The sequence below is a fragment of the Malaya genurostris genome, chromosome 3 (assembly GCF_030247185.1).
Source record: "Malaya genurostris strain Urasoe2022 chromosome 3, Malgen_1.1, whole genome shotgun sequence".
NCBI classification, from domain to species: domain Eukaryota; kingdom Metazoa; phylum Arthropoda; class Insecta; order Diptera; family Culicidae; genus Malaya; species Malaya genurostris.
The window spans coordinates 225,547,202-225,574,507 of record NC_080572.1 but is presented as its reverse complement, the minus strand read 5'-3'; the positions used below and the strand labels follow the sequence as shown (position 1 = coordinate 225,574,507).

Below are 27,306 nucleotides of genomic sequence, written 5' to 3'. Positions count from 1 at the left end.
TCGGGCTTTTCCCTGCTCCAAATAAATAAATAAATAAATAAATAAACACTCGCCTTCAGAACTAAATACGGTGCGTTTTTATTAACAACTTGACTTCAGGTCTTGGGTATTGAAGTAATTAATGATGATAAAAGAATTTCATTTCTAATGTTATTTATACACGCCCACACGCCTGACACGCATCTATATACTATATAGCAAGAAAATGAAAATATTGAATCAGAAGAACATATTGTTTATATAGAAAATCATTTATGCTAATTAATACGTTTTTTTTTTTTTTTTTTGGGACTTGCTGCAGACGTTTCGACATGATATCTATCTGGTTTTATAATATTCCTTAGGACTGCTAATAGCTACTAGTTTTTAATAGCAAAGCCTGTTCTTTTTAAAATCGATCCAAAATTCTCGCTGTCCTACTGAAAGTAAAACTTCTCTTAAAGTTTCGTCTGGATCAAAGGAACTCCAGATTATCCCGCAAAATGTTGAAGTTAGAAACTGTCATAGTTTACCAGTCGATTTTCAAGAGGCTTTCTACACCACCTCATGATAAACTGCACTGTTCCATTTTTTCGGCAAAAGAACTATGTTTTTAATAATCTTTAGAGCTTTCACAAAATATAGCAAATATAAGTGATTAAAGTTAACTACTGTGTACTTATCAGGTGTACAACTTTGCTTCCGCCGTTTTTTTTTCCAAAATTTAAAGCTTTATTACGAAAAAGTGCTTACAGATGTATTATTCAAAGTATTGTCCGTCGCTAGCGACAACTTTCTCCCATCTTTCCGGCAATTCTCGGATCCCGGCTCGAAAAAAAGGAGTTTTCTTTTGACGCTATCCATGAAGCAATCCATTTTTCCAACTCTTCGAAGGATTGAAAATGTTGATTTGCCAGGCCGTGTGCCATCGAACGGAATAGGTGGAAGTCAGAAGGGGAGACATCTGGGGAATACGGCGGGTGGAGCAAGACTTCCGATTTCAGCGTTTCCAGATACTTTTTGCCCACTTTCGCGACGTGAGGCCGAGCATTGTCGTGTTGGAGGATGACTTTGTCATGTCACTTTTGATATTGTGGCCGCTTTTCTTTTAGCGCGCGACTAAGGTTGATGTCAGAGTGAGCACGGAACGCGATGCGAAGCGTAGCGGTTCTATGCAATGTACTGTTATCGCATCGCGTTCACTCTGACAGGTTTGCTTTGATCAAATGCAACTAGCTCGCACGCGTACCTAGACGCTTCACGTTACGCTTTCACTCTGACAGCAACCTAAGGCGCATCAGTTGCGTTCGGTAGCGATCTCCTGTGATGGTTTCACCCGGTTTTAAGAGCTCGTAGTAAATCACACCGAGCTGATCCCACCAAATGAAGGTTTTTTCTCTTCCACCACCATGTTTGTCTTCGACATCGAAATCACCAATTCTAAGACGTTGAAACCACTCCCGACACGTTCTTTTACTCAGAGCAGCATCACCGTAAGTTTCTGAGAGCATTCGATGCGCTTCAGCTGCATTTGTTTTTGAATTGTAACAAAAAAGTAAAACTTCCCGCAAATGGCGAGAATTGGGCACATAAACAGACATTTTCGAACGTGAATAATACGAAAACCAGAACAACTGTCACTGAAACGGCGATGACAATTCGTTAGGCACTGTACACACTCACTTTAAAGGCATTATGATCTATGTATTTTGACCAGCCACAGCCGGTACAGCCACCTATCGGAAAACGGCGGAAGCAAAGTTGTACACCTAATACATTGATTGGAATATAACAAATGTTATAAAAATTACTTATTAGTTCAGTATATTAAAAACTAAATATTTGTTAATACATTCGATCTGATTCATGTTTCCTCACTTGTCCTTCCCGTCCACTTTCCCGGCACACATGTTCAATAGTGCATTCTCACATTATTGCTAGGTAAATCGTGTCAGGCGTGCGGGCGTGTATAAATTACATTAGAAATGAATTTTTTTTAACATCATTAATTACTTCAATACCCAAGACCTGAAGTCAAGTTGTAGATCAAAACGCACCGTATTTAGTTCTGAAGGCAAGTGGTGTATGATTTCAGAGCTAAATACCATGCGTCTCCATCTGATGATAAATTGATAGAGACGCACTGTTTTTCAAATGATTTTTTTTAAGTCAGATATTGAACCAGCCCACGTTTTTTTAAGATTTGAAAATAATACAGCGTAATGTACTCATAAATGACTTATTTTCTATGTAAAATCTAAAGTGGTATCAGAATTGTAAGTGCGAATTCGAATAATTCGAAAATTTTTAACATTTTTTTTGCATGAAACACATCTCGAAAAATTTTGAAAAAAATCGAAAAGGCCTAAAATTCTGATATTTTTGCTAGAGAGGTTTTTGAAAAAATCAAATAAAATGAAAATCAGAAGAACCACTTTAACTTCACAATAATGGCAGTTAAAGAGTTAAAATTTCGGGAAAATCATCTTCAATACAAACCTTTTCAAACAGCTTATATCAATTTAACTTCTGTTTAGGGGCAGTTGTCATATGCATATCCGACTACACTCTTTATATTCCTGAACATGTATAATCATGTTATTTGAAAGTTACTTGGATTGAAATCAATTGAAAAAAACAAAGGGTCGATAGCAACATCGTGGTTTGAACCAAGAAACATTAGGTTACAAAGCACGCCAGGCAATTGATTGAGCGACAGACGCAAAACATAACTGCTTAATGAATAGTTGATACATATGAATTCATACCGTGACACTTGGTACTGGTACTTTTACTTTTAGTATTTTTATTATGCAAATAAGTTTTTAATCAAAGATTATAATTAGAAATAAAAATGTTACTGCGAACGGTGAAATCCGGAGTAGTAATTAAAAAAAAAACATCTTTTCTTATACTACTGGACAAAACCTGTTTTATCCACCTAGTGGTGTAGTGATGCCTTTCTTATATATAATATCAAGGGATTGTTTGTGCATTAACTAGTATAACATAGAGAACAGTTCTCTGATCGGTTAGGCCATCCTTAAGAAAACGAACTGGGTTCACTATTATATGCAGTTCCGGCACCGGAACCCGAGAACCGATATAATCGAAGTCGAGTCGTACGGCCACCAACTAACATGACGTACAAACTCTACTAGTTTTTATTCCCTGTAATTCCGGAACCGGAAGTCGGATTTGAATAAAATTTTGTGTACAAACTGGTTCGAATTGTATATGACACTCGGCTCTTCGGACTTGGATTCAAAAATAGTATTTCACAGGGATTGCAAAAACTTTCTATATGAAAAAGGCATAACGGAAATATTCCTCTGAATTTAGATCAAAGTAGTTTCAGTTTATAATTTATTTTAGTTGCTGACCATACGAACCGATTTTGATTGGTGGTCCGGTACCGGTAACAATGGTCAAAAGCTCATAAACCGAACTAACTTCATTTTCTCAGAGACGGCTTAACAGATTTTCACAAATTCGAACTCAAATGAAAAGTAGACTAGGTTATGGAACAACAAGGTCAAGTCTGAAACCATCATTTGAAGGGACATTGCAAAAGTGAAAAAATTCTTCAAATAAACTTTCTTGTACTAATTCAAGATTCTAAGATAAGTTCCCTCAGTAAAAATTTGAGTAATATGAGAAAGGCATCATTCCATTCAAATTGATTGAAATAGGTTTCTATTACTACCTACAATAACAATATTTCAAGTAATTCCAAATAGTACTGCAACCTTCGACATGACCGATGAACTCGATGAGACTATATCCACCTTTTTGCCTTTTCAGGACAGTCTATTGCAATAAGTATGGATATAATTTAATTCGCTTTGATTCCACCAACCGGTCCTTGTAACTCTCAGACCTGGTTACTGGTAGCGAACTCCGGGCGTTTATCCCATTGATAAATGAACATCTGATGTTAGATAAAGCAGAGTGATGAAGAACCCATTGAAGTACTTTCTCAATTAAGAAAGAAATGCTTTGATAGCAAGGGGCTGATGATGACCCATTCGCAATCTTCCGTATTCAACAGTCGGAGGTGGATAGATGAATATTAACGAGCTATCCTAATGTGGTGGCAAAGCTGACACCAGCTGACGACAGGACGCCTTTTTTGTGATGGTGATAAAATGTGACATTCATTTGAAATGGGAGATAAATCTGGGCTGCGCTAGAGTGCTTGTCGTTGCGATGAGGCACATCAATTCGTTTATTACTGCCTCGCTAGATACCGGACGACCATGGTTCAACAGAATTTCGAGTTTGTCAGAGTCAAGCCATGACCCTAGTTTGAAATAAAAATATGTTCTGGTCCATCTATCAGTGTAATGGCCTCCTTACTCATAAACGTACATTATTATCGCATTCCTGAAAACTTACCTATAATTTAAAGATTAAATAACAATTTAGTTATTCCACTATTGATATCAAAATATAGCTCGCGTTTGAACAGAAGTTTGTGGAAATTTGTGGATCCATTTCAATGAAGTGAGCTCCATTTTGGATCTGTATGACGTTACAGATTTGTTATTGCATCATAGCTCAAATGGACATTCCACTGTCGGCCACACTTCAATCGTTGCATAGGAACTAGAATTAGAACTCAAATAAAAATCGATAGCAATCGATTGACTTTTCTAAACCTTAGTTATTCGAAACCGCTGGAACTATCTAATTATCTCCCCTTAGCTCCCGGAATCGCGTACCGGTAATCATTATTGCTTATTATGAACTCGTATCTATATGGACAGTTTTTATTTATTTAGTAACTGAATTACCCAACCTTGCTCAGAAATGTTTCGTGAAGGCCAGACTGGAAATATATAACTTGAATGATTCCCTTTATGATCACCACTGTGCTGTGCAAAAGTATCCCAAGTAACAAATGTTGTTGCGGCAACTTATTACTGACCAGTTTGCAGCAAAAATAGCTTATATTCTCTGTTTCAAACTGGGCACCGCAGCATAACATGTTGGTAGGAATCTGTGCTCATCGAAAAGTATTGATTCTTTCCGATTCCGATCAATTTCATCATACAAGGTTGCTCAAAGTAACCTGTCACATTTTGTTATCCGGTTACACTGGAACCAAGCCCCTAAATGTTTTGCTTGTTTAAACTGGCCAAATTTTTCGTCTTGTAGCAAACAAAAATGTTGCATTAAGGCTACGCGACGCGCATTATTCTCGAACGCGGCCTATTTGGAAAAAATGATATTTTGAATTCTAATTACGATTATGATTTGACCAACATTTAAAAAAATGACGATAACCTTCTTTTTGATCTACAAATTGTTACTAAACCTAGATTAAAAATATGATCCTATTAGAAATAAACGGTGTAAAGCTTATTTTCTATGACCCACAAACGCAAAGCGAATGACTGATTTTATATTTATGTCTGCCGTATTGATATGAATTTAGCAAGGAAGATGAAATGGAGCCGAATAAAGTTAATAGGATCACATCTCAATGCCTATTGCAAAAAAAACAGTGACAAACATTAACATGAGCTGACAATAAGATGTGCACTATTATGTACCGCGCATAGTTACCCGCCTTTCTGCCATTATTAAAAATAAATGGATAATTTCAGAATGCGTTAAAGTGCTTCCATTTACAATTACAATATTTAAGTTTTTAAGATAACTCATAACGCACAACTAGAAGAACTAAGCATCATGCGTTTCCTTCTAATAGAACTATGATGGAGACGCATGGTTGATTATTAATTTTTACCTTTCTCATATAGAAAGGTTATGAGTTTTAGCTCGATGCATGCTAGCTTGCGATATCTCCGATTGAATAAGCAAATCACACTTTTCGACGGTTTTGTGGTTTTCGGCTTTCGATTTCTCTCCAATTCAGTCAGTCTTTCGGGCTGTCGATAAGGGTTCTTTCAACACTTTTTTAGTAGTTCGGATTTTCGCGATGTTCGAGTATAGTTTTGATGTGTGGTTTCGCTAATTTCGATGCCATTTTCTCAACTGAAGCAAAATTGTCATTCAGTGAAAAATATATGAACCTTTAATTTGAGACGAAATTTGTGAAAATCTACTCAGTCATCTCTGACAAAATGACTGTCGGAACCGGGAACGGGGAAATGGCATAGCAGAAATCGATTCGTTCAGTTACAAATTACTGAAGCAGATCCGGAATAAAATTTTAAATTTATTTATTTTAATTGAATCCATGTTTGTGAAAATCGGCCCGGCCGTTTCTGAGAAAATAAGAGTGATTTCTGGTTTGGAATACACGATCAGTTTTTTCGAAGCTTTCGGAACCGGTAAGCAGTGTATTTGGTCATCAACTTACCAAGCCTGTTCAATCGGAGAATTATACGACTTGTTGAAAGTACTTTGGCTTGATTTTTCAGTGTCATGTATAAAAAAACATGCACTGGAAAATTATTTATTAATACTTTTCAGCCTCTAATCAAGCTGCTTTAGCTTTAGTACTAGACAGTAATGGCATTGTAATTTGTGTGTAAGTTCCGTGCCTACAGTGAAGATGTAGCCAGCGAACACCGCACAAAAAAGAAAACGCACTTGCCTTCAATGTCGAATAGACAGATTTTGAGTGTGCGTCAACCACATTCTCCTCGCATGAATCACTCTCACGTGTTCTCGCCCAAACACACCCAAGTGTGCACTGGCGCATGCACTAGTGAGTGAGCACTTCTGTGATTTTTATTCATTTATAGGAAGTAGAGTATGCCTTCCCATAAAAATCATTATTGCAGTAGGAAAAAAACGAAAAATCTGCTGTTTTTTTTAAAGGCGAATCTTACGAAAGTAAACAAATCGAGTTTCTTTTTCCTACGAATAAATGATTCAAAATCTGGCAAATTTTGTTTACGCAAATTCTAATAAAAAAATGCGAAACAGTCATTCAATTTGTTTTCATAAGTTTCGTCTTCAGTGTTCCATGCCAACAAACAGGGTGATACTTCAATGACTAGAAAGGACACTTTTTTAAACAATAAAACGCATAAAATTTGCAAAATCTCATCGGTTCTTTATTTTAAACGTTAGATTGGTACATGACATTTACTTTTTGAAGATAATTTCATTTAAATGTTGACCGCGGCTGCGTCTTAGGTGGTCCATTCGGAAAATCCGCTTTTTTATCGACAAATTTTGTTCAGCGATGAGGCTCATTTCTGGTTGAATGGCTACGTAAATAAGCAAAATTGCCGCATTTGGAGTGAAGAGCAACCAGAAGCCGTTCAAGAACTGCCCATGCATCCCGAAAAATGCACTGTTTGGTGTGGTTTGTACGCTGGTGGAATCATTGGACCGTATTTTTTCAAAGATGCTGTTGGACGCAACGTTACAGTGAATGGCGATCGCTATCGTTCGATGCTAACAAACTTTTTGTTGCCAAAAATGGAAGAACTGAACTTGGTTGACATGTGGTTTCAACAAGATGGCGCTACATGCCACACAGCTCGCGATTCTATGGCCATTTTGAGGGAAAACTTCGGAGAACAATTCATCTCAAGAAATGGACCGGTAAGTTGGCCACCAAGATCATGCGATTTGATGCCTTTAGACTATTTTTTGTGGGGCTACGTCAAGTCTAAAGTCTACAGAAATAAGCCAGTAACTATTCCAGCTTTGGAAGACAACATTTCCGAAGAAATTCGGGCTATTCCGGCCGAAATGCTCGAAAAAGTTGCCCAAAATTGGACTTTCCGAACGGACCACCTATAACGCAGCCGCGGTCAACATTTAAATGAAATTATCTTCAAAAAGTAAATGTCATGTACCAATCTAACGTTTAAAATAAAGAACCGATGAGATTTTGCAAATTTTATGCGTTTTATTGTTTAAAAAAGTTCTCAAGCTCTTAAAAAATCACCCTATACATTCAAATAGCCGTATAATTCTTGAATCTGTCATTTGGTTAGTTGATGACCAAATACATTGATTCTGAGTATACCGGATCTACGTTCCTGATTCCGGAAGTTCCGGTTCCGGAGTTATGGGGTAAAATGTGCAAAAACATGTAAATAAAGACTGTCTCAGAAAATATGGACGCACTTTGATTTCGCTGTAAATAATTCACAAGTGTTAGATATTCAAATTTTATTCGATATACTGATAATATTAGACTACAACAACAGAATATTATTCTGAACATTTGCTACTTAGCCATTGTAGACTTCTTGGCGACAAGTTTTGACACTGTTGAATGGTTTCGGCTGCCGAGACATGTTTCCTAAGATGTGCCTTCATTAATGCCCAAAATTCCTCAATTGGTCGAAGTTATGGGCAATTCGGTGGATTCATGTCTTTTGGGACGAAAGTGACATTTTTGGTAGTATACCATTCTACCGTTGATTTCGAGTAGTGGCAAGAAGCAAGATCTGGCCAGAAGACAGCAGGATCCTTGTGGCTTCGAATCATTGGTAGAAGTCGTTTTTGTAAACATTCCTTGATGTATATTTCGCTGTTCATTGAAGCAGTGGTGATGAAGGGTTTCGAAATCTTACCGCAGCTACAAATTGCTTGCCAGACCATAGCTTTCTTACCAAATTTTTCGACTTCAATCAATGTCTCGGACTGGTTCAACACTTGCCCTTCTCGCACCGTATAATATTTCAGTCCCGGCAAGGATTTGTAATCGAGTTTCACGTAGGTTTCGTCGTCAATGATTATGCAATTCAAATTTCCAGCAAGAATCGTATTGTACAGCTTTCGAACCCTCGGCCTGATCGATGCTTCTTGTTTCGGACTACGTTTTGGTTGTTTCTGCTTCTTATAGGTTCGAAGATTCAAACGTTCTTTGGCACGAAGAACATTTGACTTCGAAGTGCCCACTTTTTGGCCACATCCCGAGCTAAAACCTCCTTCTTTTGCTCGAACGCCTTCAGTATACGTTTATCTTACTGAGGGTTAGCAGGACCCTTTTTTCGACCCGTTTTCGGTTTATCCTCAAAGGTGTTATCCTCACCAAACTTCCTGATTGCATTTCGCACGACTTTTTCACTTACTCCTTCCATTTTTTGCTATCTTTCTCAGTGACAGTCCGCGTTCTGTGCACCATTTGTACACAATTTTTCGACGTTGTTCTGCTGAAAGTCCACGCATTTCGAAACAAACTAATGAAAACGAATAAACAACTGCACAAGTGGTTAGAGAAAAGTGCAAACAACAGGACGCAGCCATGAAAATTGACAGATTCTGAACCATTGCGAAGTGGCGGCGGTTTTTGGTTGCGTCCATACTTTCTGTGACAGTCTTTATGTGAATTATTTTTTCTCAAAGTTGGTGTGACCGATTTTGACAAATTTGTAAACAAAACTTCTGAATTTTATCTAGATCCGTCTTCCGATTTCCGAATTATGAAGTAAATTGTGTTCAAAATTGTATACCATCACTTAAATGGGCGAAAAAACCGCTTGGATAATTTTCTAAATTGTTCCCGGTTTCTGATTCCAGAGGCACCGGAAATAATGGTCATATTTCTCCAAACGGATCTCACTTCGGAATTATAGGGTGAAGTGTGTTTAAAATTTTATACCGTCACTTGAAGGGGAGAAACAAAATACGTAAAAAAATCTAAATCAACATCAAAACTGCTCCAATCGGTAGTCATTATCAGTAGACGGCCAAACAAAACGATTCCGGTTATTCCTTCAAGAATCGAAAAAGTTATTTTGAAGATTATCACAGTATTATATATGATAGTATGATTGATATGAGAAAGGCAGCATTACACCACCAGGTGGATTAAAACAGGTTATTTTTAGAAAGAATCAAATATTGTGGTCGTCCACATTAAGAAAAAATTTGAAACCGAAACACTTTAACGCGTTCCAAAATTATTTATTGCTAAAAAATCCAGCATGGAACCAAAAACGGAAGTATGGAAGAGTAAGTTTCACAATGTTCAAGTATCTTCAATGCAAGAAATACATCTTCAAAAAATTTAAACAAAAATGTAAACAATGCTTACAATACTCCTGATATTTTTCAAAATATTCGGTGAAGTGGTTGCTTTAAAAGCAAATAAATAAAATTTTCTTTGCTTAGACAATGTGACAGTTAAAGGGTTATTTTTTTGGAGTTCAACTTATTTCCAAGCTATTACGAGTGGAGCAAGTCGGATACGTCATTTATACCATTACAGTCTGTTACATAAGAGCGTGGCCACGATTACTCGCGACCGGTGAAGTGGAATGGCGTGATTTCTTTTTTTAACACAGAGGGCAGTAGTGTCCTTTATGCAATGCGGGAATAAATCAGCTGACTATTGTTTACAATTCGATCTCAGCTCGCACCCGAAAGATCCCAAAATGACCCAGACTGCCGCGTCGAAACACATGCAAAAGTCAAAACGCGTTTGTGAGTAAGTGGGTGAATCGTTTTAAAGAGGTGAAAAATGTCGACGACGGCAGCTTGGGTCTTGGCCCTCTGTGTTAAAAAAAAAATCACACCATTCCACTTTACCGATCGCGAGTAATCGTGGTTACGCTCTTATTTAACAAATTGTATGTCTGCAGAACCGGAAATGTTCATCATGTTACCGTTGAATATAGTCAATAAACCAATTAAAACTTTCAAACGGGATTTTTGTTAAAATCGGTTCAGCTATCTTCAAGAAAATTTTGATGTTTAAATTCCCCGTTTGATGTCTAATTTAACTTACGCCCCTGATCATTGCAAGCAAATCAATCTTTCGTTACTATCAAAAAATCTCCTTCCAACCTGACCATTAGCAAATTCTGCATGACGTAAATACATGGCCAAATAGTTGAAATTCAAGATTAATTGTTCCCTACTATAATAAATTCCATCCTAATTGGATGCGCATGCTTTTGAAATTCAACGCTATACATAGTTACACATAATTCAAGTACGAATATGACATCTACTATTTCATTCAACCGTAAATCAGACTTGCAATTAGCGAACATTCAATTGACATTAATTATTTCTGCTCGACAAATACTCCATACCTACCTAACAGCATTCCGTAGCATGTACACACATCCCAGTCAATGAAGTATTCAATTTTTTAATTACCATTTTTTATCAAGTATTGTTGTTTATAGGCCTTCGGGAGATAAATAACCATAATATTTCAAGGTTTAAAAAGTAGACTACGTACGCAGTAGGTGTGAAGATCCATAAATAGTTTAACTTGAGAGACGATTACTGCACACGAAAGCTTAATAAATTAAGATATTAAGTCTTGGGGTTTCAGCAGTGGAATGAAACTAAACCGTTTTAGAAAAAAAAGAAAGTTTCCTCAACTTCCACTGTTGCAGACTTTGAACAGACTTCTACGCTGATACATTGAGGATGAATGCAAACAGCATTCGAAATACTGGTATCTGTCTGTCACTATTACGTTAGTATTATATCAGGAATCAGAAGTAACTGGCTCAAGTGAGAACACAGCACAAAACATGAAGAAACAAATCGTTCTGCATCCCCGAAAGGATGCTGAACGATCTGCTGGTGCCAAAATCCACAGGTAATAAAACCTCCAATCTCCGAGAGGATTTAGAGATTTTACAAAAGCGACACCATTCTGCATTCCAGGAAGAATGCAGAACGATTCGCAATTTGTATGAGCAGAAGTAAATTTGTCACCCTAACACATGGATCAATAAGCCCCGAGACTAACAATGGAAACAACATTTTTTTTGCAAATTTTTTTTTATTCATTAACATAATCACCTTTTAGGGTGATACAATGGTTCCAACATTTTTCCAATTTTTTTTTTATTTTTTTTTTTTTCATCGACTCGTTGCTGTTTTTGTTCCATCGAAAGCAATCGCGGCACCCACTTGGAAAAAAACCTTTTTCATGCTCAATTTTTCATGAAGGATAGTAAATACACTTCCATATGATATCTGTGTCATCTCAGCAATCTCACGGAGCTTCACTTTACGATCTTTCATTATAATTTTTGTCACTTCACTCACATTTTCCGGTGTAACGGCTTCCACAGGTCTACCCGAGCGTTCCGCGTCATTTGTGTCTGTACGACCACGTTTAAACTCGGCGAACCATCGACAAATCGTTGCTTTTGATGGACAAGAGTCCGGATAACATTTTTCAATCTATTGTTTCGCTTGCACGGTGTTTTTACTTAATAAAAAACAATGTTTTATCAAAACACGAAACTCGTTTTTTCCATTTTTTAAACAAACTACAAAACGACTTTACTCCAACCTCGATAACTCAGCTGTTTTTGGTCGGATCGACTTAAAATTTTGACCCGTTTCAAGCAAAGGTTAGTACTCTAGAAAGACGTGGTTACTGGTTTACTACGAGCGCCATCTCTGCTTCACTCTCGGGACTTATTGATCCATGCGTTATAAGGGAAGCCAAACAATTTGCTAAAATCTATTGTGGTCAATACAGAAAGGATTCATTCACTTCAGGAAGAAGCTCCTCTGACTATAGCTCCTTACGACATTGGGTGAGAAACGATAGAATATCGTTTAATTTTAGCTCCGCATACACAAACTCATCTATGTATGGAGAAACCAAAAACCCGGATACGTAGTTGTGTCAAGCGGGACAGTTACATATCAGATGATTTGAAGTACCGTAATCTCATTCACACAAATCACACGAATAATACTCAGCACGCTGAATAGTAGCCATGTGATAATTGAGTTTGCAATGTCCAGTCAGAGCTCTGACCAGAATACTGCAATGATACTTGGAAAAATGCAGTAGACTTCTTCTAATGTTCTTCTGGATTGTGTCATATGTGGATTTGTGTCACCTGTTAATTTCATTATTGTGTGCTGTATACGAAATATTTACAAAGTCTTAAGTCCTAAACATGGCCAACGATCAATTATCTTTCGCATCTCGTAAGATACGGAGTTTAGTGATTTCAGCTATTAGCGGCATGTGATAAAGTCAGAATCTTCTTGCTCGGATTTGGTCAAAACTTTGCCAACGTTTTCAGTATGGCATAGCATTTGTTTTGCACAGATAGAGAAACCAGTTTTACTTCGAGATTGATTTTTAAAAGGGCGAATCTAATCTTTGCATACCAATCATCACAATATTGTCACTCTGAAAAACTTTTCCGAGATTTAAATAGTTTCCGAAAAAATCAAATATCGAGATTATGTACCTTTAATTTCATTTGTAATAGTTTTATTTTGAACTTGTTTATCAGATTAACGTTTAGCGTTGTTTTGATAAGTGTCTTTTTAAAACTGAAAGGATACAGCTAAAACAATTTGAAGGATTTGGAAAACTTCAAGTTGGTCATAAAAATAAATATTTGTTTATATCGCTTATTTTGCCCCGTCTTTAACATATTTGGTCGTATACCGGAAAAAAAATCATTTTAACGCTACTATATGATGTTACAGATCAAAAGAAATGCATAGTGATCTTTCTCCAAGAAAAGCCGTTCTCGAGATATTCATGAAATTCTAAGAAATTATATTTTTATCGTTTGCTTCAGCAATTATTTGCCTATTCTCGTAGCAAGGGTATAGAATTACTGAAAAAAATAACGAACTTTTGAGCAGTTCAACTTAAACTGCTTAGCGGTTTAAGTTGAACTGCTAGGCACGAGATGGCAGTTCAGTTTGAACTGCTTTAAGCACTGATGAGCCGAAGGCGAAACGCGAAGAAATAGAAACAAAAGATATGCTTTTTGCACAAACCAACAAAACCCCTAAATGTAACTCTAGTTGTCTTTTCCCTGCTCCTAAATAAACAAATAAACAAATAAATAAATAAACAAATAAACAAATAAACAAATAAACAAATAAACAAATAAACAAATAAACAAATAAACAAATAAACAAATAAACAAATAAACAAATAAACAAATAAACAAATAAACAAATAAACAAATAAACAAATAAACAAATAAACAAATAAACAAATAAACAAATAAACAAATAAACAAATAAACAAATAAACAAATAAACAAATAAACAAATAAACAAATAAACAAATAAACAAATAAACAAATAAACAAATAAACAAATAAACAAATAAACAAATAAACAAATAAACAAATAAACAAATAAACAAATAAACAAATAAACAAATAAACAAATAAACAAATAAACAAATAAACAAATAAACAAATAAACAAATAAACAAATAAACAAATAAACAAATAAACAAATAAACAAATAAACAAATAAACAAATAAACAAATAAACAAATAAACAAATAAACAAATAAACAAATAAACAAATAAACAAATAAACAAATAAACAAATAAACAAATAAATAAATAAACAAATAAACAAATAAACAAATAAACAAATAAACAAATAAACAAATAAACAAATAAACAAATAAACAAATAAACAAATAAACAAATAAACAAATAAACAAATAAACAAATAAACAAATAAACAAATAAACAAATAAACAAATAAACAAATAAACAAATAAACAAATAAACAAATAAACAAATAAACAAATAAACAAATAAACAAATAAACAAATAAACAAATAAACAAATAAACAAATAAACAAATAAACAAATAAACAAATAAACAAATAAACAAATAAACAAATAAACAAATAAACAAATAAACAAATAAACAAATAAACAAATAAACAAATAAACAAATAAACAAATAAACAAATAAACAAATAAACAAATAAACAAATAAACAAATAAACAAATAAACAAATAAACAAATAAACAAATAAACAAATAAACAAATAAACAAATAAACAAATAAACAAATAAACAAATAAACAAATAAACAAATAAACAAATAAACAAATAAACAAATAAACAAATAAACAAATAAACAAATAAACAAATAAACAAATAAACAAATAAACAAATAAACAAATAAACAAATAAACAAATAAAAAAATAAACAAATAAACAAATAAACAAATAAACAAATAAACAAATAAACAAATAAACAAATAAACAAATAAACAAATAAACAAATAAACAAATAAACAAATAAACAAATAAACAAATAAACAAATAAACAAATAAACAAATAAACAAATAAACAAATAAACAAATAAACAAATAAACAAATAAACAAATAAACAAATAAACAAATAAACAAATAAACAAATAAACAAATAAACAAATAAACAAATAAACAAATAAACAAATAAACAAATAAACAAATAAACAAATAAACAAATAAACAAATAAACAAATAAACAAATAAACAAATAAACAAATAAACAAATAAACAAATAAACAAATAAACAAATAAACAAATAAACAAATAAACAAATAAACAAATAAACAAATAAACAAATAAACAAATAAACAAATAAACAAATAAACAAATAAACAAATAAACAAATAAACAAATAAACAAATAAACAAATAAACAAATAAACAAATAAACAAATAAACAAATAAACAAATAAACAAATAAACAAATAAACAAATAAACAAATAAACAAATAAACAAATAAACAAATAAACAAATAAACAAATAAACAAATAAACAAATAAAGGGCATAATTTATGAGCAAAAACTTATTCTCTGGTAATGAAGTTAAAGATTACAGAATGGAAAGTAGAATTCTAACGAGTTCAGCGATCCATAGCTCATTTTGCGTTGGTTGAAAACGAACTCTAAAGAGTTGTAAAGTTGGTCCAACCAATACTATCAGCGTTTTCATAGAACCATTATCATTTTCCATTCACTCAAAATCATCCCCTGCAGAATCAAATACCTGCTTGCTTTATCACTGTTCATTTTTATTAGTCGATAAATTGTTCGACTAGTGCTATCGGTTCGCCCCGCAACTCCAGCCCATTTCAAGCAATGAAGTAATTTTCGTCTATCGCACCTTCAGTCTGCATACTTTGCTACACGACATCCGGCTAAAAATCTTTCTATGATAACAAAACTTTCCCGTACTCTCTAAGATTTTCTGTATGCCATGGACATAACTTGAAAAGTTACATTCCTAGAAACAGAAGGTAAATGAGCTGAGGGCAGGAAACCACATCCGTTCAATCTGTGGTAAGCAGTTCCTTCTGATGGTGCAGAAACAACAGTTGAAGTTAGGTTTTATGGCCATTGCGTGCTATGAAATTGTTAATTCGTGGTTAACCTGACTATCTCTTTTTATTGCGAGTGTTATTTGAATAAAAAGAGATATCATATCACTCGCATGTATCAGGAAAGCTTTGACGTGATATTTTTGAGACTGTATTAAAGCATATTTTTTTCACCGTTAGAATAAACAACTCAAACGATGAGCATATGAGAACCGTGTTGGTAAATCAATTTGCACTTGACAGCAATAATTAGTTGCATGTCCTCATGAATTGAAGTATATTTATGTCGTTTTCCCTTGAGAAAACTGAAACTGACCCAGGGTAGTTTCATCAAACAAACACTTTTCACGAAACTGTTTTGATTTCGCACTTAGCAACGAGGGTTTGAGCAAACCTTACATAAAAACCAGGTTCGAAACCGACTCGATTTTCAGTTCAACAACGTTGAAACTAGTTTCGAAACTGGCTTCAAACAAACGGTTTGACAGCAGTTAGAGTGAAAACTGAGTTAGGTTTGGCATCAAGCAAAAACGACATTAATCTATGCCTCATTTGGGCTTCACTGACTTTTAAAATCAAAATACAGCAAACCATTTAGATTCATAAAACATCCGATTGATTTTTTCTGCTGCTCATGCATCTGTGCTGAAAGTGCACTCGCACAAGCCAGTTGTAAATCTCCTTCCGTAGACAAATCGCACTTTGATTCCAGTTGATCCCTCGTTCGATCGTTCGACGTACATTCATTGGCCGGAGTGCTGATTTAACATGAATGCAACTAATGGTTCCCCTCCTGGTGCTGCCCGTAGTTGATTTATTACCATTTCCTCTCGCGGCACAGGTCTTTGCCAAGGAAGAAGACGTTCAACGAACGAAAGTCAAAGTAGGGTGCCGACTAAAGTCTGACTCGATGTCGATGTTCATGGAAGTATGAAGTTCTGCAGTGGAAATCGCTTTCACCGCTGTTCCTCCCTGTTTCGCTGGTGTAATCTAAAATCAATCGATTTACTGCTGAATCAGCGGGAAAGCGAACGGCATAGGTTATGCCGGTAGTATACCTCACTGGAAGATCCACTTCTGCCGTTCATGCCGTAATTTGTTCTACTGATGTTTGGGTGCAGTCAATGTAGAACTTGACCTTAAAAACGGAGCGTTCACCTACCTCGTAGCAAGTGTCAAGACAGGAAATGGAAGGCAACTGTAATTTGATTGTAGGATAGTTTCAAGCATTTAAGTAACGACATGACGCCATCAGCGCGCGATTGTTTGAAAATTACGTGTTTGGTAAATGAAACAAAAATAATTGATTTGCATGAAAGTTGCAGTTTGACAGCTTTTGAATGTGAAGTAATGATTAACCAAATGTTGCTAGCACTTCACACAGTTTTGTGGTTAGTGTATAAAACTTTTTTCTTTTTGTCTTGCCGTTTTTCACAGTTTTTTTTTATTTTATATCATTTTATTTTATCGAAAGCTTTCTAACTATACTAAAATCAGTCATCGAAATCATCACTTCCAAATCTATTTATTAAAAGCTCAAATTTGTATTTACTATAAAACAAAATGCAATATTATGGCTGTGAACTATTTCGCGGTTAATTTTAACTTTTGGTTCGAATCTGACACTTGAGTGGTTATTTTGTGTCGAGTAGTTATATATAACTAAAATTTCGGCCTATTTCAAAATTTGACGGACGGAAAGTTATTTGGGTTTATTTTCCACTGGAAATAATTTCAATTAAAGAATTAATATTAGAATTTGCATTGCAAGATTTTTTTCAGTGTCGGAAAATAACCATCGATCTGTCAAAAATAACCATGCTCGCGAGCAGGGTTATTTTTGACAACATCAAATTAACCGCTCAAGCGTCAGATTTTAACCAAAAGTTAAAATTAACCGCGAAATGGTTCACAGCCTAAGTACCTGATCATTGACAACAACCTATGTACATTGATATGTTGAGGTACTATAAAAGTGTGTTAGTTTAAGGAATTACTTCACTCAGAATAAATGACTCTTCGAATAAAAAAAAAATTGGTCTTTTCCAATAATACATCAAGTGATTCGCTTCTAGCAAATACTAGTATTTGCAGTAGAATGTTAATACTATTATTGAAATCAAATAATGGTTTTGTGTGCAAAAGTAGAAAGCAAGAACACATATACTTTCCAGCAGAAATAAAGCAAAAGTGTTCATAGACCACTGCGGATTGCCAGCTGTAGGCTGAATTCTCGAGAATCGACAATTTCAACACCAATACAATATTACAGTTTTATGTTAGTCGTTAACTAAAATTAGAAAAAGCCGGCATCTTAGAGCTTAAGCAGTGTGCCTGAAAAATTATATTATATTACTGAATAAAAAAAAAGCAGAAGTGTTGGTAGCGTTTGTAGGTTAGCTGGTGCACTTTCTTGTGAATATGTTTCTTTACATTAAACACAGACATCATAGCGACAAGTTTTAGAATTTTTTCCAATCGTTTTTTCCTTTCTCTATAGAAAGGTATTAGAATTGCTGGAAAGAACGGAGCCTCGGAAACCCATAGTGTTATATACCATTCGACTCAGTTCGATGAGATCGGAAAAAGTCTGTGTGTGTATGTGTGTGTGCGCACTTTTCGAAGATATTTAAACGCGCTCAATTTTATCGGAGATGGCTGAACCGATTTCAACAAACTTATGCTCGTTTGAAAGCTACTGTCAGGCCATTGATCAAGTTCGAAGATCAAATGGCTGTGACTTTTGGTTCCGGAGATATGATTGTATAAGTGACGTAACCGTCAAAACGCGTTGTATTTTTACGCGCTCAATTTTCTCAGAGATGGCAGAACCGATTTTAACAAGCTTATGTTCGTTTAAAATCAACTATCGGACCATTAATCGAGTTCGAAGATCAAATGGCTGTGACTGATTGTATAAGTGACGTAACCGACAAAACGCGATGTTTTTTACCGCTCTAATGTATATAAGGGTGCCAATATTTTGGGTTCACCTCTAATTTCGTAAAGCGCTGTTGTTCAGAAATTTAAGCTTCTCGAAAAAAGTCCTCATGCTAAATCGGACATGGGAAAGGGATTCTGCCCAGCGGTTAAAGTTTGAAAATTTTCGATCTTGAAAAAGCACCATAGGGGAAAGTGCATAAAATTTTCGAAATCGAAATTTTTTTTGATGCTAGAAATCTTAAAATTGTATAAAACGTCGAAATTTAGTGTAATCTCAAAAAAAAATTTTTTTTCAAAAAATCAACTTTCTGGGATTTTGATGTTTTGATATTCCCAAAGTCCCAAAAAGTTGTTTTTTCAGAATTTTTTTTTTCGAGTGTCATCTTATTAGATGCACATAAATGGAGCGTCGCAGTTCACGCAAATTTACGTGGAAGAACATTTAATATTGTGTCTAAAACTCCATGACATGAAATTCATTGAAATAAAAAAAAAAAGAATTCTGTAGCAACCCACCGCGACTTGAACCGAGAATAATTGGTTCGCAAGTTCGTCTGATAATCGACTGAGCCACAGAAGCATGCATCTGCTTCGCCGGTAAAAGGTGCATTTATAATCATGCAGTCGCACCTGCTAGTAGAACGCAAGTTACAGTCGAAATCAGTAAAATTCAAGCTCATCTAATATTAAGTCATTACAAATAAAATTTTCCGTCATTTGACAAATTAGGTCTTTATGAATTACATCGTATGAGGGATTAAGTCACCTGCGAAATTCAAATTGTTTTGGAGTGTGTACAACTTCTTTTTAGAAATATTTTTTGTAGAATACGCCCTTTTCATTAATAAGTCTTAAGGCAAAAAAACTCTACACTGATACAAGTCGACACGTTGAACTTAAGTGTTTTACACTTAATTTAGCCGCATTTGATTCGACACTTCAAATGCAGGTGTAAATCACTTCAAACCTTGTTCAAATGAAATCACTCGATGGATAGTACACTTTCATATTTAATTGGCTTACAGTCGAATTGTCAGACATAGAACATATAAAAGTCAGACAAGAACATATAAACTAATCGAAATACTTAAATTTTAATAGACACATAATTCTCATATAGAATACTTTTTCGTATGGAAATGTCATCACTTGGACATAAAGAATAAAATAATTTGCTTAATATTCTTTATTTCATTGAAATTCTAATTTAATTTAATGTTATGATATAATTTTGTAAAAACATGTCCTTCGTTATCGTTGGCAGGCACAAAACTCCCGAATAAACTGAACGATGTATCATCACAATTCAATTACCTGAAATCCAAAACATTCAATGAATCATACAAATAAGAATAAAACAATTTTTGGAGCATCAGCAAGTAAGTTTTTTCTTTCTTCACGCTATCTTTCTGTCACTGTGGTGCGATTATAATCGTTCCAACCAGTTCTGAGAAAATAAACAAAGAGAAACTTTGTTAAATTTCTAAGCTGTGATGGAGAACTTGATTCAATTTTCGCAGCGAAGATTGTTGCAGTCATTTTGATCAAAACTTTTTTTATTATATATTCGACACTTAGTATTGCTGCAATTCTTGAGGAAAATAAAGATTATTGGGAATCACATAAACTTTTAACTAACATGTTATGACATTGGACTGTTTCACACAGTTACGAACTTTAATCTTAGGTGCAAACCATTATGTATCAACAAGTCTACACTTTCGATTGAAATGTGATGACCAGTGTTGGTGATTGCCGAAAATTTCACAGAAGCTGCTATATTGCTATCTATATTGTATACAACATTTTCAATCCGGTAGAAGATGCTACAAGAACTTGAGTCTCTCAATGCACGAACCGCGAGAGAATTTTTCTACATTCCTTCGCTCCACTTCATACTCTGAGTATTTCTCGGCCCTTAAAAAAAATTACAGTCTGATAATGATCGTTGCTGTGTTGAATTTCACAAGAGAGAATCGCAAATTGACAATTATCGCAGAAAATCGAGTCGATGATTCAACTTGATGATTCTCATACTAGTTTGCAATATTTCAAAACCCTTGTGTGGAGCACTCACAGACATTTTCATAGACACAACTTATACAAAGATTATATGCACATAGTTAGAATAAGCGGTAATAGTACAATGATTCTATCGCAATTATCAACTGCCTGTATAGAATCGGATCGCGAAACGAGAATAAGCGACCGTTTGTTGCTTCAGAGAGGATCCCCACAGCAGCGTGCTAAGCTTTGATTCTCAGAAATATCATCGAGAGAAATTCGCTCTCGCACTGGTGTCGATTCTATGTTAAATGAGCCATGCCGGGTTTTTGTTGTTGCGATGATTTTAAACTCGCTTTGATGGCACTGATTCAATCGTTGAAGAGTTGCCAGCGAACGTTCTTTGATACGATAAAAGCCATCCTTGGTGATGACATTTACTTAAGCCATATGACGACACACTTAAAATTTATGCACTAAACTTTTGAAGCACGAATGGAACGCATTTGATTTATGAGTGAATCAGAAAATTAAAATGCATTTAGAGAAAAACATTTGAAAAATTTGTCGATTTTTAGCAGTGTAGACCAGTGAAAAATACTTTATTTGCTATAACGACCACACATGCAAAGTTTCATACAAATCGAAGGGGTCGTGGCAACAGGCAGCCGATTCCGCATGAAATTGCTCAAATGTAACTTGTTCAAAATTGTATGTTTCACAATTGTTATATTTATCAGATATGTTTGATAAATAATTTCTCGCATATTTGCCAAGTGCTACAGTGAGATATAACGAATGCTGTGAATATGAATAACGAATATGTGACATAAACGCTGAAGCATGCTTTTGTGAACTACTCCAATCCATCTGAATAAATTAAAATAAGCCCAAATTAGTGTCAGAAATTATCTTAACAATAAGTCAATAAATATTCCAAAGAGACAGTTTCGATTAAAGATTTTATAAAAATAAGGCTAATTTCTCAAAAGTCATCTCATTAGTAGAGTCACTATTTTATTTTATCGATTACTCGACTTTCAATCAATGAATTATGATAAAAAAGAATACAATATCTTTGTTTCGTTTCTAAGAAGCAATACCGCATAAAAAGTGATTCAATACTGCAGTTATAGCGACGCGAAAACTTGAAGCGAATACTTCTAATTTCATCTTACTCTTGAAGTCGATCTATCGAACAGAGACAACAGGTCTCACTCTAACTAATGATTTTCGTATATGAGATGACTAATGTATCTTAGATGAATGGGAGTACCGTCCATATTTTGGTATCCCTAGTTAGAAATCGAAACATTATTGGTTGCAAGTATGTTCCCAGTCAAACTATTGATGCTTGAACAAAAAGATGTTGATATTTTGTAGTTCAAAGAACGATTCCATTCTAATTTTCAGACATTTAAAGAATAATATCATTCCTTGTTCCATTCATCTGTACCGTAACGCATGAGTCAGATTGTTACGCATTTTTATGTACAAAAAACTGTGGAGACTATTTTTTTCGTTCATTATAGTAAAATCTTTTTGTTTCAATCGACTTTTTAGGTTATGTTTCGCCATCAGATATTGAGCATGAGAAGCAAAGAAACCCAAATGCAGAATAAATTGCTTCCAGATCGGCAAAACGGAATTCAGTTTGTGTCTTCCAAACGCACTTGAATATGACCGTTGTTTAAACTGTTACATTACACCGACTACTCGTTCGATTGTGTAGGTAGGGTATCTTTTGTGGGACAAAAATTCATCACCATTCCTTCAGAAGATAAGAGTATACCGTGTTTGGTGCGCAATACAAAACCAGTGAGCTGCAGTCGCAGCTCACTTTGATGGTGACGCCGATGACGATGATGTGTCGCTAAGCTAACGATCTAACCTGACACATGGGAAGATAACACAGTACTGACTTGTTCCGCTCGCGTTGAAAGGCAGAAAGAAGAAAATAAAACAAGCAAGACATTGGACTCCGAGGGCAAACACCTCAATCTGGTAGAAGGTTTTGTTTTCGTTTCCTATCTATGAATTGGCTCCTGACGGTCGATGGTGGTGGATACACCGAAACCGACGGTAGGATGGGAGAATTTCGAAAAAGTGACAATCAACGTGACAATGTAAAAAATTTGAAATTCTTTTGCAAATTTTTACTCTTCACTTTGATTTTCCGTGACAACATTATTTTTTCATTCTGAATGTTTACGTTATTTTCTTTTTTTTTAATTTTACAATCATTTTCACATTATTAATATTAATAAAGTTCTACTAAATTATCAAGCTTCCAGCATGTTCACCTTTTTTACTTTTATCAAAATATTTACGAAACATATTCAAAAAGTAATGGCTGTTCACTTAAATTCCAAATTCGACAAGTCGAAAAACATTTCAACTTGTGCAAATCAATACATTCACTATTTATGCTCCTATTTCAGGGTTAGTTTTGGTTCAGTGGTCATTCATCTATCTGCGCGTACAGTTTTCGTTCAGTTTTCGATATATTGTAGAAAAATTACATTTTTATGCATTTCACTGATTATATTGAAGAAAATCCTAGTTTCTGTGAAACGCTCGCACTTTGGACTTGACATTCTTCATTAAATTCTGCACAGTTACTTTTGTGACTTTCCTGGTGGCAGCTATCCAGTTTTTTTGAACTCCTGCATGTTTTGGGACACTGTACCTTCCTTCCGAAAGTGCCGCTTGACAATTGCCCAATATCTTTCAATTGGCCGAAGATCAGGGCAGTTCGGTGGGTTGATGTCCTTTTCCACGAATTGTACATTATTTATTGACAACCACTGTAGAACGGAGTTGGCGTAGTGGGCTGAAGTCAAATCCGGCCAGAAGAGAGGAGGAGCCTTATGCTTTCTGTACAGTGGCAGCATTCTCTTCTTCAAACATTCTTCTTCGTATACCTTGGCGTTAATTGTGCCCTTCGTGAAGAAAATCGACGACCGCAAACCACAGGTACAAATTGCTGGCCAGACCAATACCTTCTACCCAAACTTTTCCATGGCCACCGTGGTGTCAGCGTCGTTCAGGTCCTGGTAAACCGATTTCATATAATATTGCGGTCCGGGCAGCGCTCGGGAGTCTTCCTTGGCGTAGGTTTCGTCGTCGATCAGGATGCATCCGTCTTTATTCTGTAGAATCCGGTTTTACAGTTTTCGCGCACTTGTTTTGGCCTGAACTTGCTGTACCAGGGACTTTTTCGGCACCTTCTGTTTCTTGTACGTTTTCAGGGAGTTCCGAACTTTGATCCGTTGAATCATCCCGATGCTGGTGTTGAACTGCTTGGCCAAATCCCTCGTCGACGCCGATGGGTTTTTCCTGATGTACTCATCCACCTTTAAGTCTTTTAAGGCCGGGCTGGCTGGGACCCGTTGTCCTACCGGATCGGGGCAAATCCTTCATGGAAAGGGTCTCACCGAACTTCTCGATAATATTTTTGATGCTGGTGTGGTGCACTTTCACCCGTTTTGCAATTTCGTTGTACGTGACACTACTTTTTGAGCACCAAGTGTGCAGAATTTTCTTTCGCGTGTCCGGATCAATTCGACTCAACATTGAAACGATAAACCGTACCGGAACCAATCGATTGCGCAGCTGTTATTGACATGTAAACAAACATGTTACCGCAAAACACGCTGCAAAAAATTAAGCCATTTCAGAGTAATAACTGTTTGAATGTTGCTAACTACTTATCGATACACTCCTTATGCCCAGTTTATCGACATACTATAATGAATGAAGAAACGGTAGGACAATGGTGTCGTGAGTTAAAAAATGTACTAATGTTCATATCGAAATGCGAAGTGGTAGGCTCATGTTGTTTTCGCTTGATGCCAAACCAAACCTAGTTTTCATCCTAACTGCTGTCAAACCATTTGTTTGTAGCCAGTTTCGAATCTAGTTTCTACGCAATTGAAATGAAAATTGAGTCAGTTTCGAAGCTGATTCTGATATCTTCATTCATTAAATATATGTTACATCTACCGTAAAAATGAGTCATTTTTGCCGCTTGTATATGTCGGTCTCAGAAGACGTAAATTTACACGAATTTTTCCAGGTGTGTGGTTAAATTTTCTCACCTTAGACCCTCTACTTTCTACAAAATCATAACGCGAAACCTGGATTAGCGGTGAGTTTCTGTACAGAAGGGCTAAGGATCCCAACCAGTGTTGGTGATTGCCGAAAATTTGACAGAAGCTGCTATATTGTTATCTATATTGTATACAACATTTTCAATCCGGTAGAAGATGCTACAAGAACTCGAGTCTTTCAATGCATGAACCGCGAGAGAATTTTTCTACATTCCATCGCTCCACTTCATACTCTGAGTATTTCACGGCCCTTAAAAAAATTACAGTCTGATAATGATCGTTGCTGTGTGGAATTTCCCAAGAGAGAATCGCAAGTTGACAATTATCACAGAAAATCGAGTCGATGATTAAACTTGATGATTCTCATACTATGTTGCAATATTTCAAAACCATTTTTTTTGTGAATGCTCAACCCTTGTGTGGAGCATTCACAGACATTTTCATATACACAACTTATGCAAAGGTTATATGTACATAGTTAGAATAAGCGGCAATAGTAAAATGCTTCTATCGCAATTATCAACTGCCTGTACAGAATCGGATCGCGAAACGAGAATAAGCGACCGTTTGTTGCTTCAGAGAAGATCCCCACAGCAGCGTGCTAACCTTTGATTCTCAGAAATGTCATCGAGAGAAATTCGCTCTCGCACTGGTGTCGATTCTATGTTAAATGAGCCATGCCGGGTTTTTGTTGTTGCGATGATTTCCAACTCTCTTTGATGGCACTGATTCAATCGTTGAAGAGTTGCCAGTGAACATTCTTTGATACGATAAAAGCCATCCTTGATCCCAACTAACCAAAAGTTCGGAGGAAAGAGACTGATTTGGCTTAAACAGCTTACGAAGTTCATGAATAGCATTATAAGCAGCCTCTTTTCTAAATAATTATCCACACTTGAAAGATCGCGCGATGCAACCGGACGAACTTCTTAGCTGCTTCTAGAATACATTGTTCGGCTTCTATGCAGCGATAAAGTTCACACGGAACTTGTTCTGTTCTTTCAAGTTGCCGAAAGTACCACGCGTACTCTTAAGCATTTCACTAGAGTAATAGACTATTGTGTAAGCGGCATTCCTACACTGTGTATCCAGCCAACGAAACCCGCACAAAAAGAAAAGCGCACATCTTCTCAGTGTCGAATAGACAGACTTTGAGTGTGTGTGTTTGTGGTTAACGAAGTTGGTGCGAGTGTACCACATTCTCTTCGCATGGATCGCTCTCACGCGTTCTCGCCTAAATACACTCAAGTGACCACTGCACTATGGTCCGAAACGGGAAATTAGCGTGACAATAATATTTTCACTATTAAATATTAGTTTTTTTGCAGTTGGTGTCTTCACAAAAGTTGTTTGTAATCAAATGGCGCTCCTTTTGATGAAAAATGTTACTAGGGTGGTCCTCATTTAGATTGAAATCTAACTTTCTAAATTGAACTCAAAAATGATTTTGTTGTACAATAAAGTTGTAGGAAATTTTATTTTGAGCAGCTTTGCTGAGAAAAGACCCTCTCTAGCTTTTCATGTGATCGAGTTACATCAATTTTCCCGAGCAAAAGTAGGATGGCTCCTGAAAAATCACTTTTTTTGTTCTAACTTTTTTGTGAAACGTTCTACGGAAAAGTTGTCTTCAGAAGAGATGTTGAACTAATCATTGCGCACAATTTTACTCAACGAAGCCTTTTCATATGAGCTACCAGTAAAACGTTTTGATTCTTTTTTCATCAAAAACTAGTCAAGCTTAAATATCAATTTAAGAGAAAATTGGAAGGGTGTTATTTTTTTAACTTATTTAAATTAGTCTTAAAAATACCTTCAAAAATCTCAAAAACATTGCATAACTCTTAAACGCCTTAACGTATCAACATATTTCTTTCAGCAAAATAATAGTATCAAATTAGTTCTACAAGTGTTCCATACATTGTTCATTCGAGAAATGAGACACACAAAAACTACAGCCGAAAATAGATTTGTTTTAAGTCAAAGCACTTCCTGAAACCCAAGAAAATCATAAGTTTGTTAAAATGAGTAGAATGCATTTATTCGAACCAAAACTCATTGTGCGTCGTTTTCCGGTTTTTACAGGCTATTCGGTACACAAGTGGATGAGAAAGAAGGGCCAGTGTCATAGGCGACTCGGCACGATGTGCATAAAAATATTTGCATTTTACTAACTTGCACCAGCTTGTTGGAATGGTTGTCGAGATCATGAAAATTTTTGTTCATAGATTTATCATGGTCAACTA

General features: G+C 35.3%; 1 protein-coding gene across 6 annotated transcripts in view; it reads left to right on the top strand.

Moving 5' to 3' along the window:
• LOC131438010 (calcium-binding protein E63-1) overlaps positions 1-27,306 on the top strand; it is a 202,747-nt gene that overhangs the window by 31,060 nt on the left and 144,381 nt on the right. For 2 of the 6 annotated variants that reach the window (XM_058607751.1, XM_058607750.1), the window contains exon 4: positions 22,515-23,033. The exons of the other annotated variants lie outside the window; for them this stretch is intronic. The gene's annotated coding sequence lies outside the window, so the exon portion shown is untranslated. The remainder of the gene's footprint in view (positions 1-22,514; positions 23,034-27,306) is intronic. 6 annotated transcript variants of the gene reach the window in all.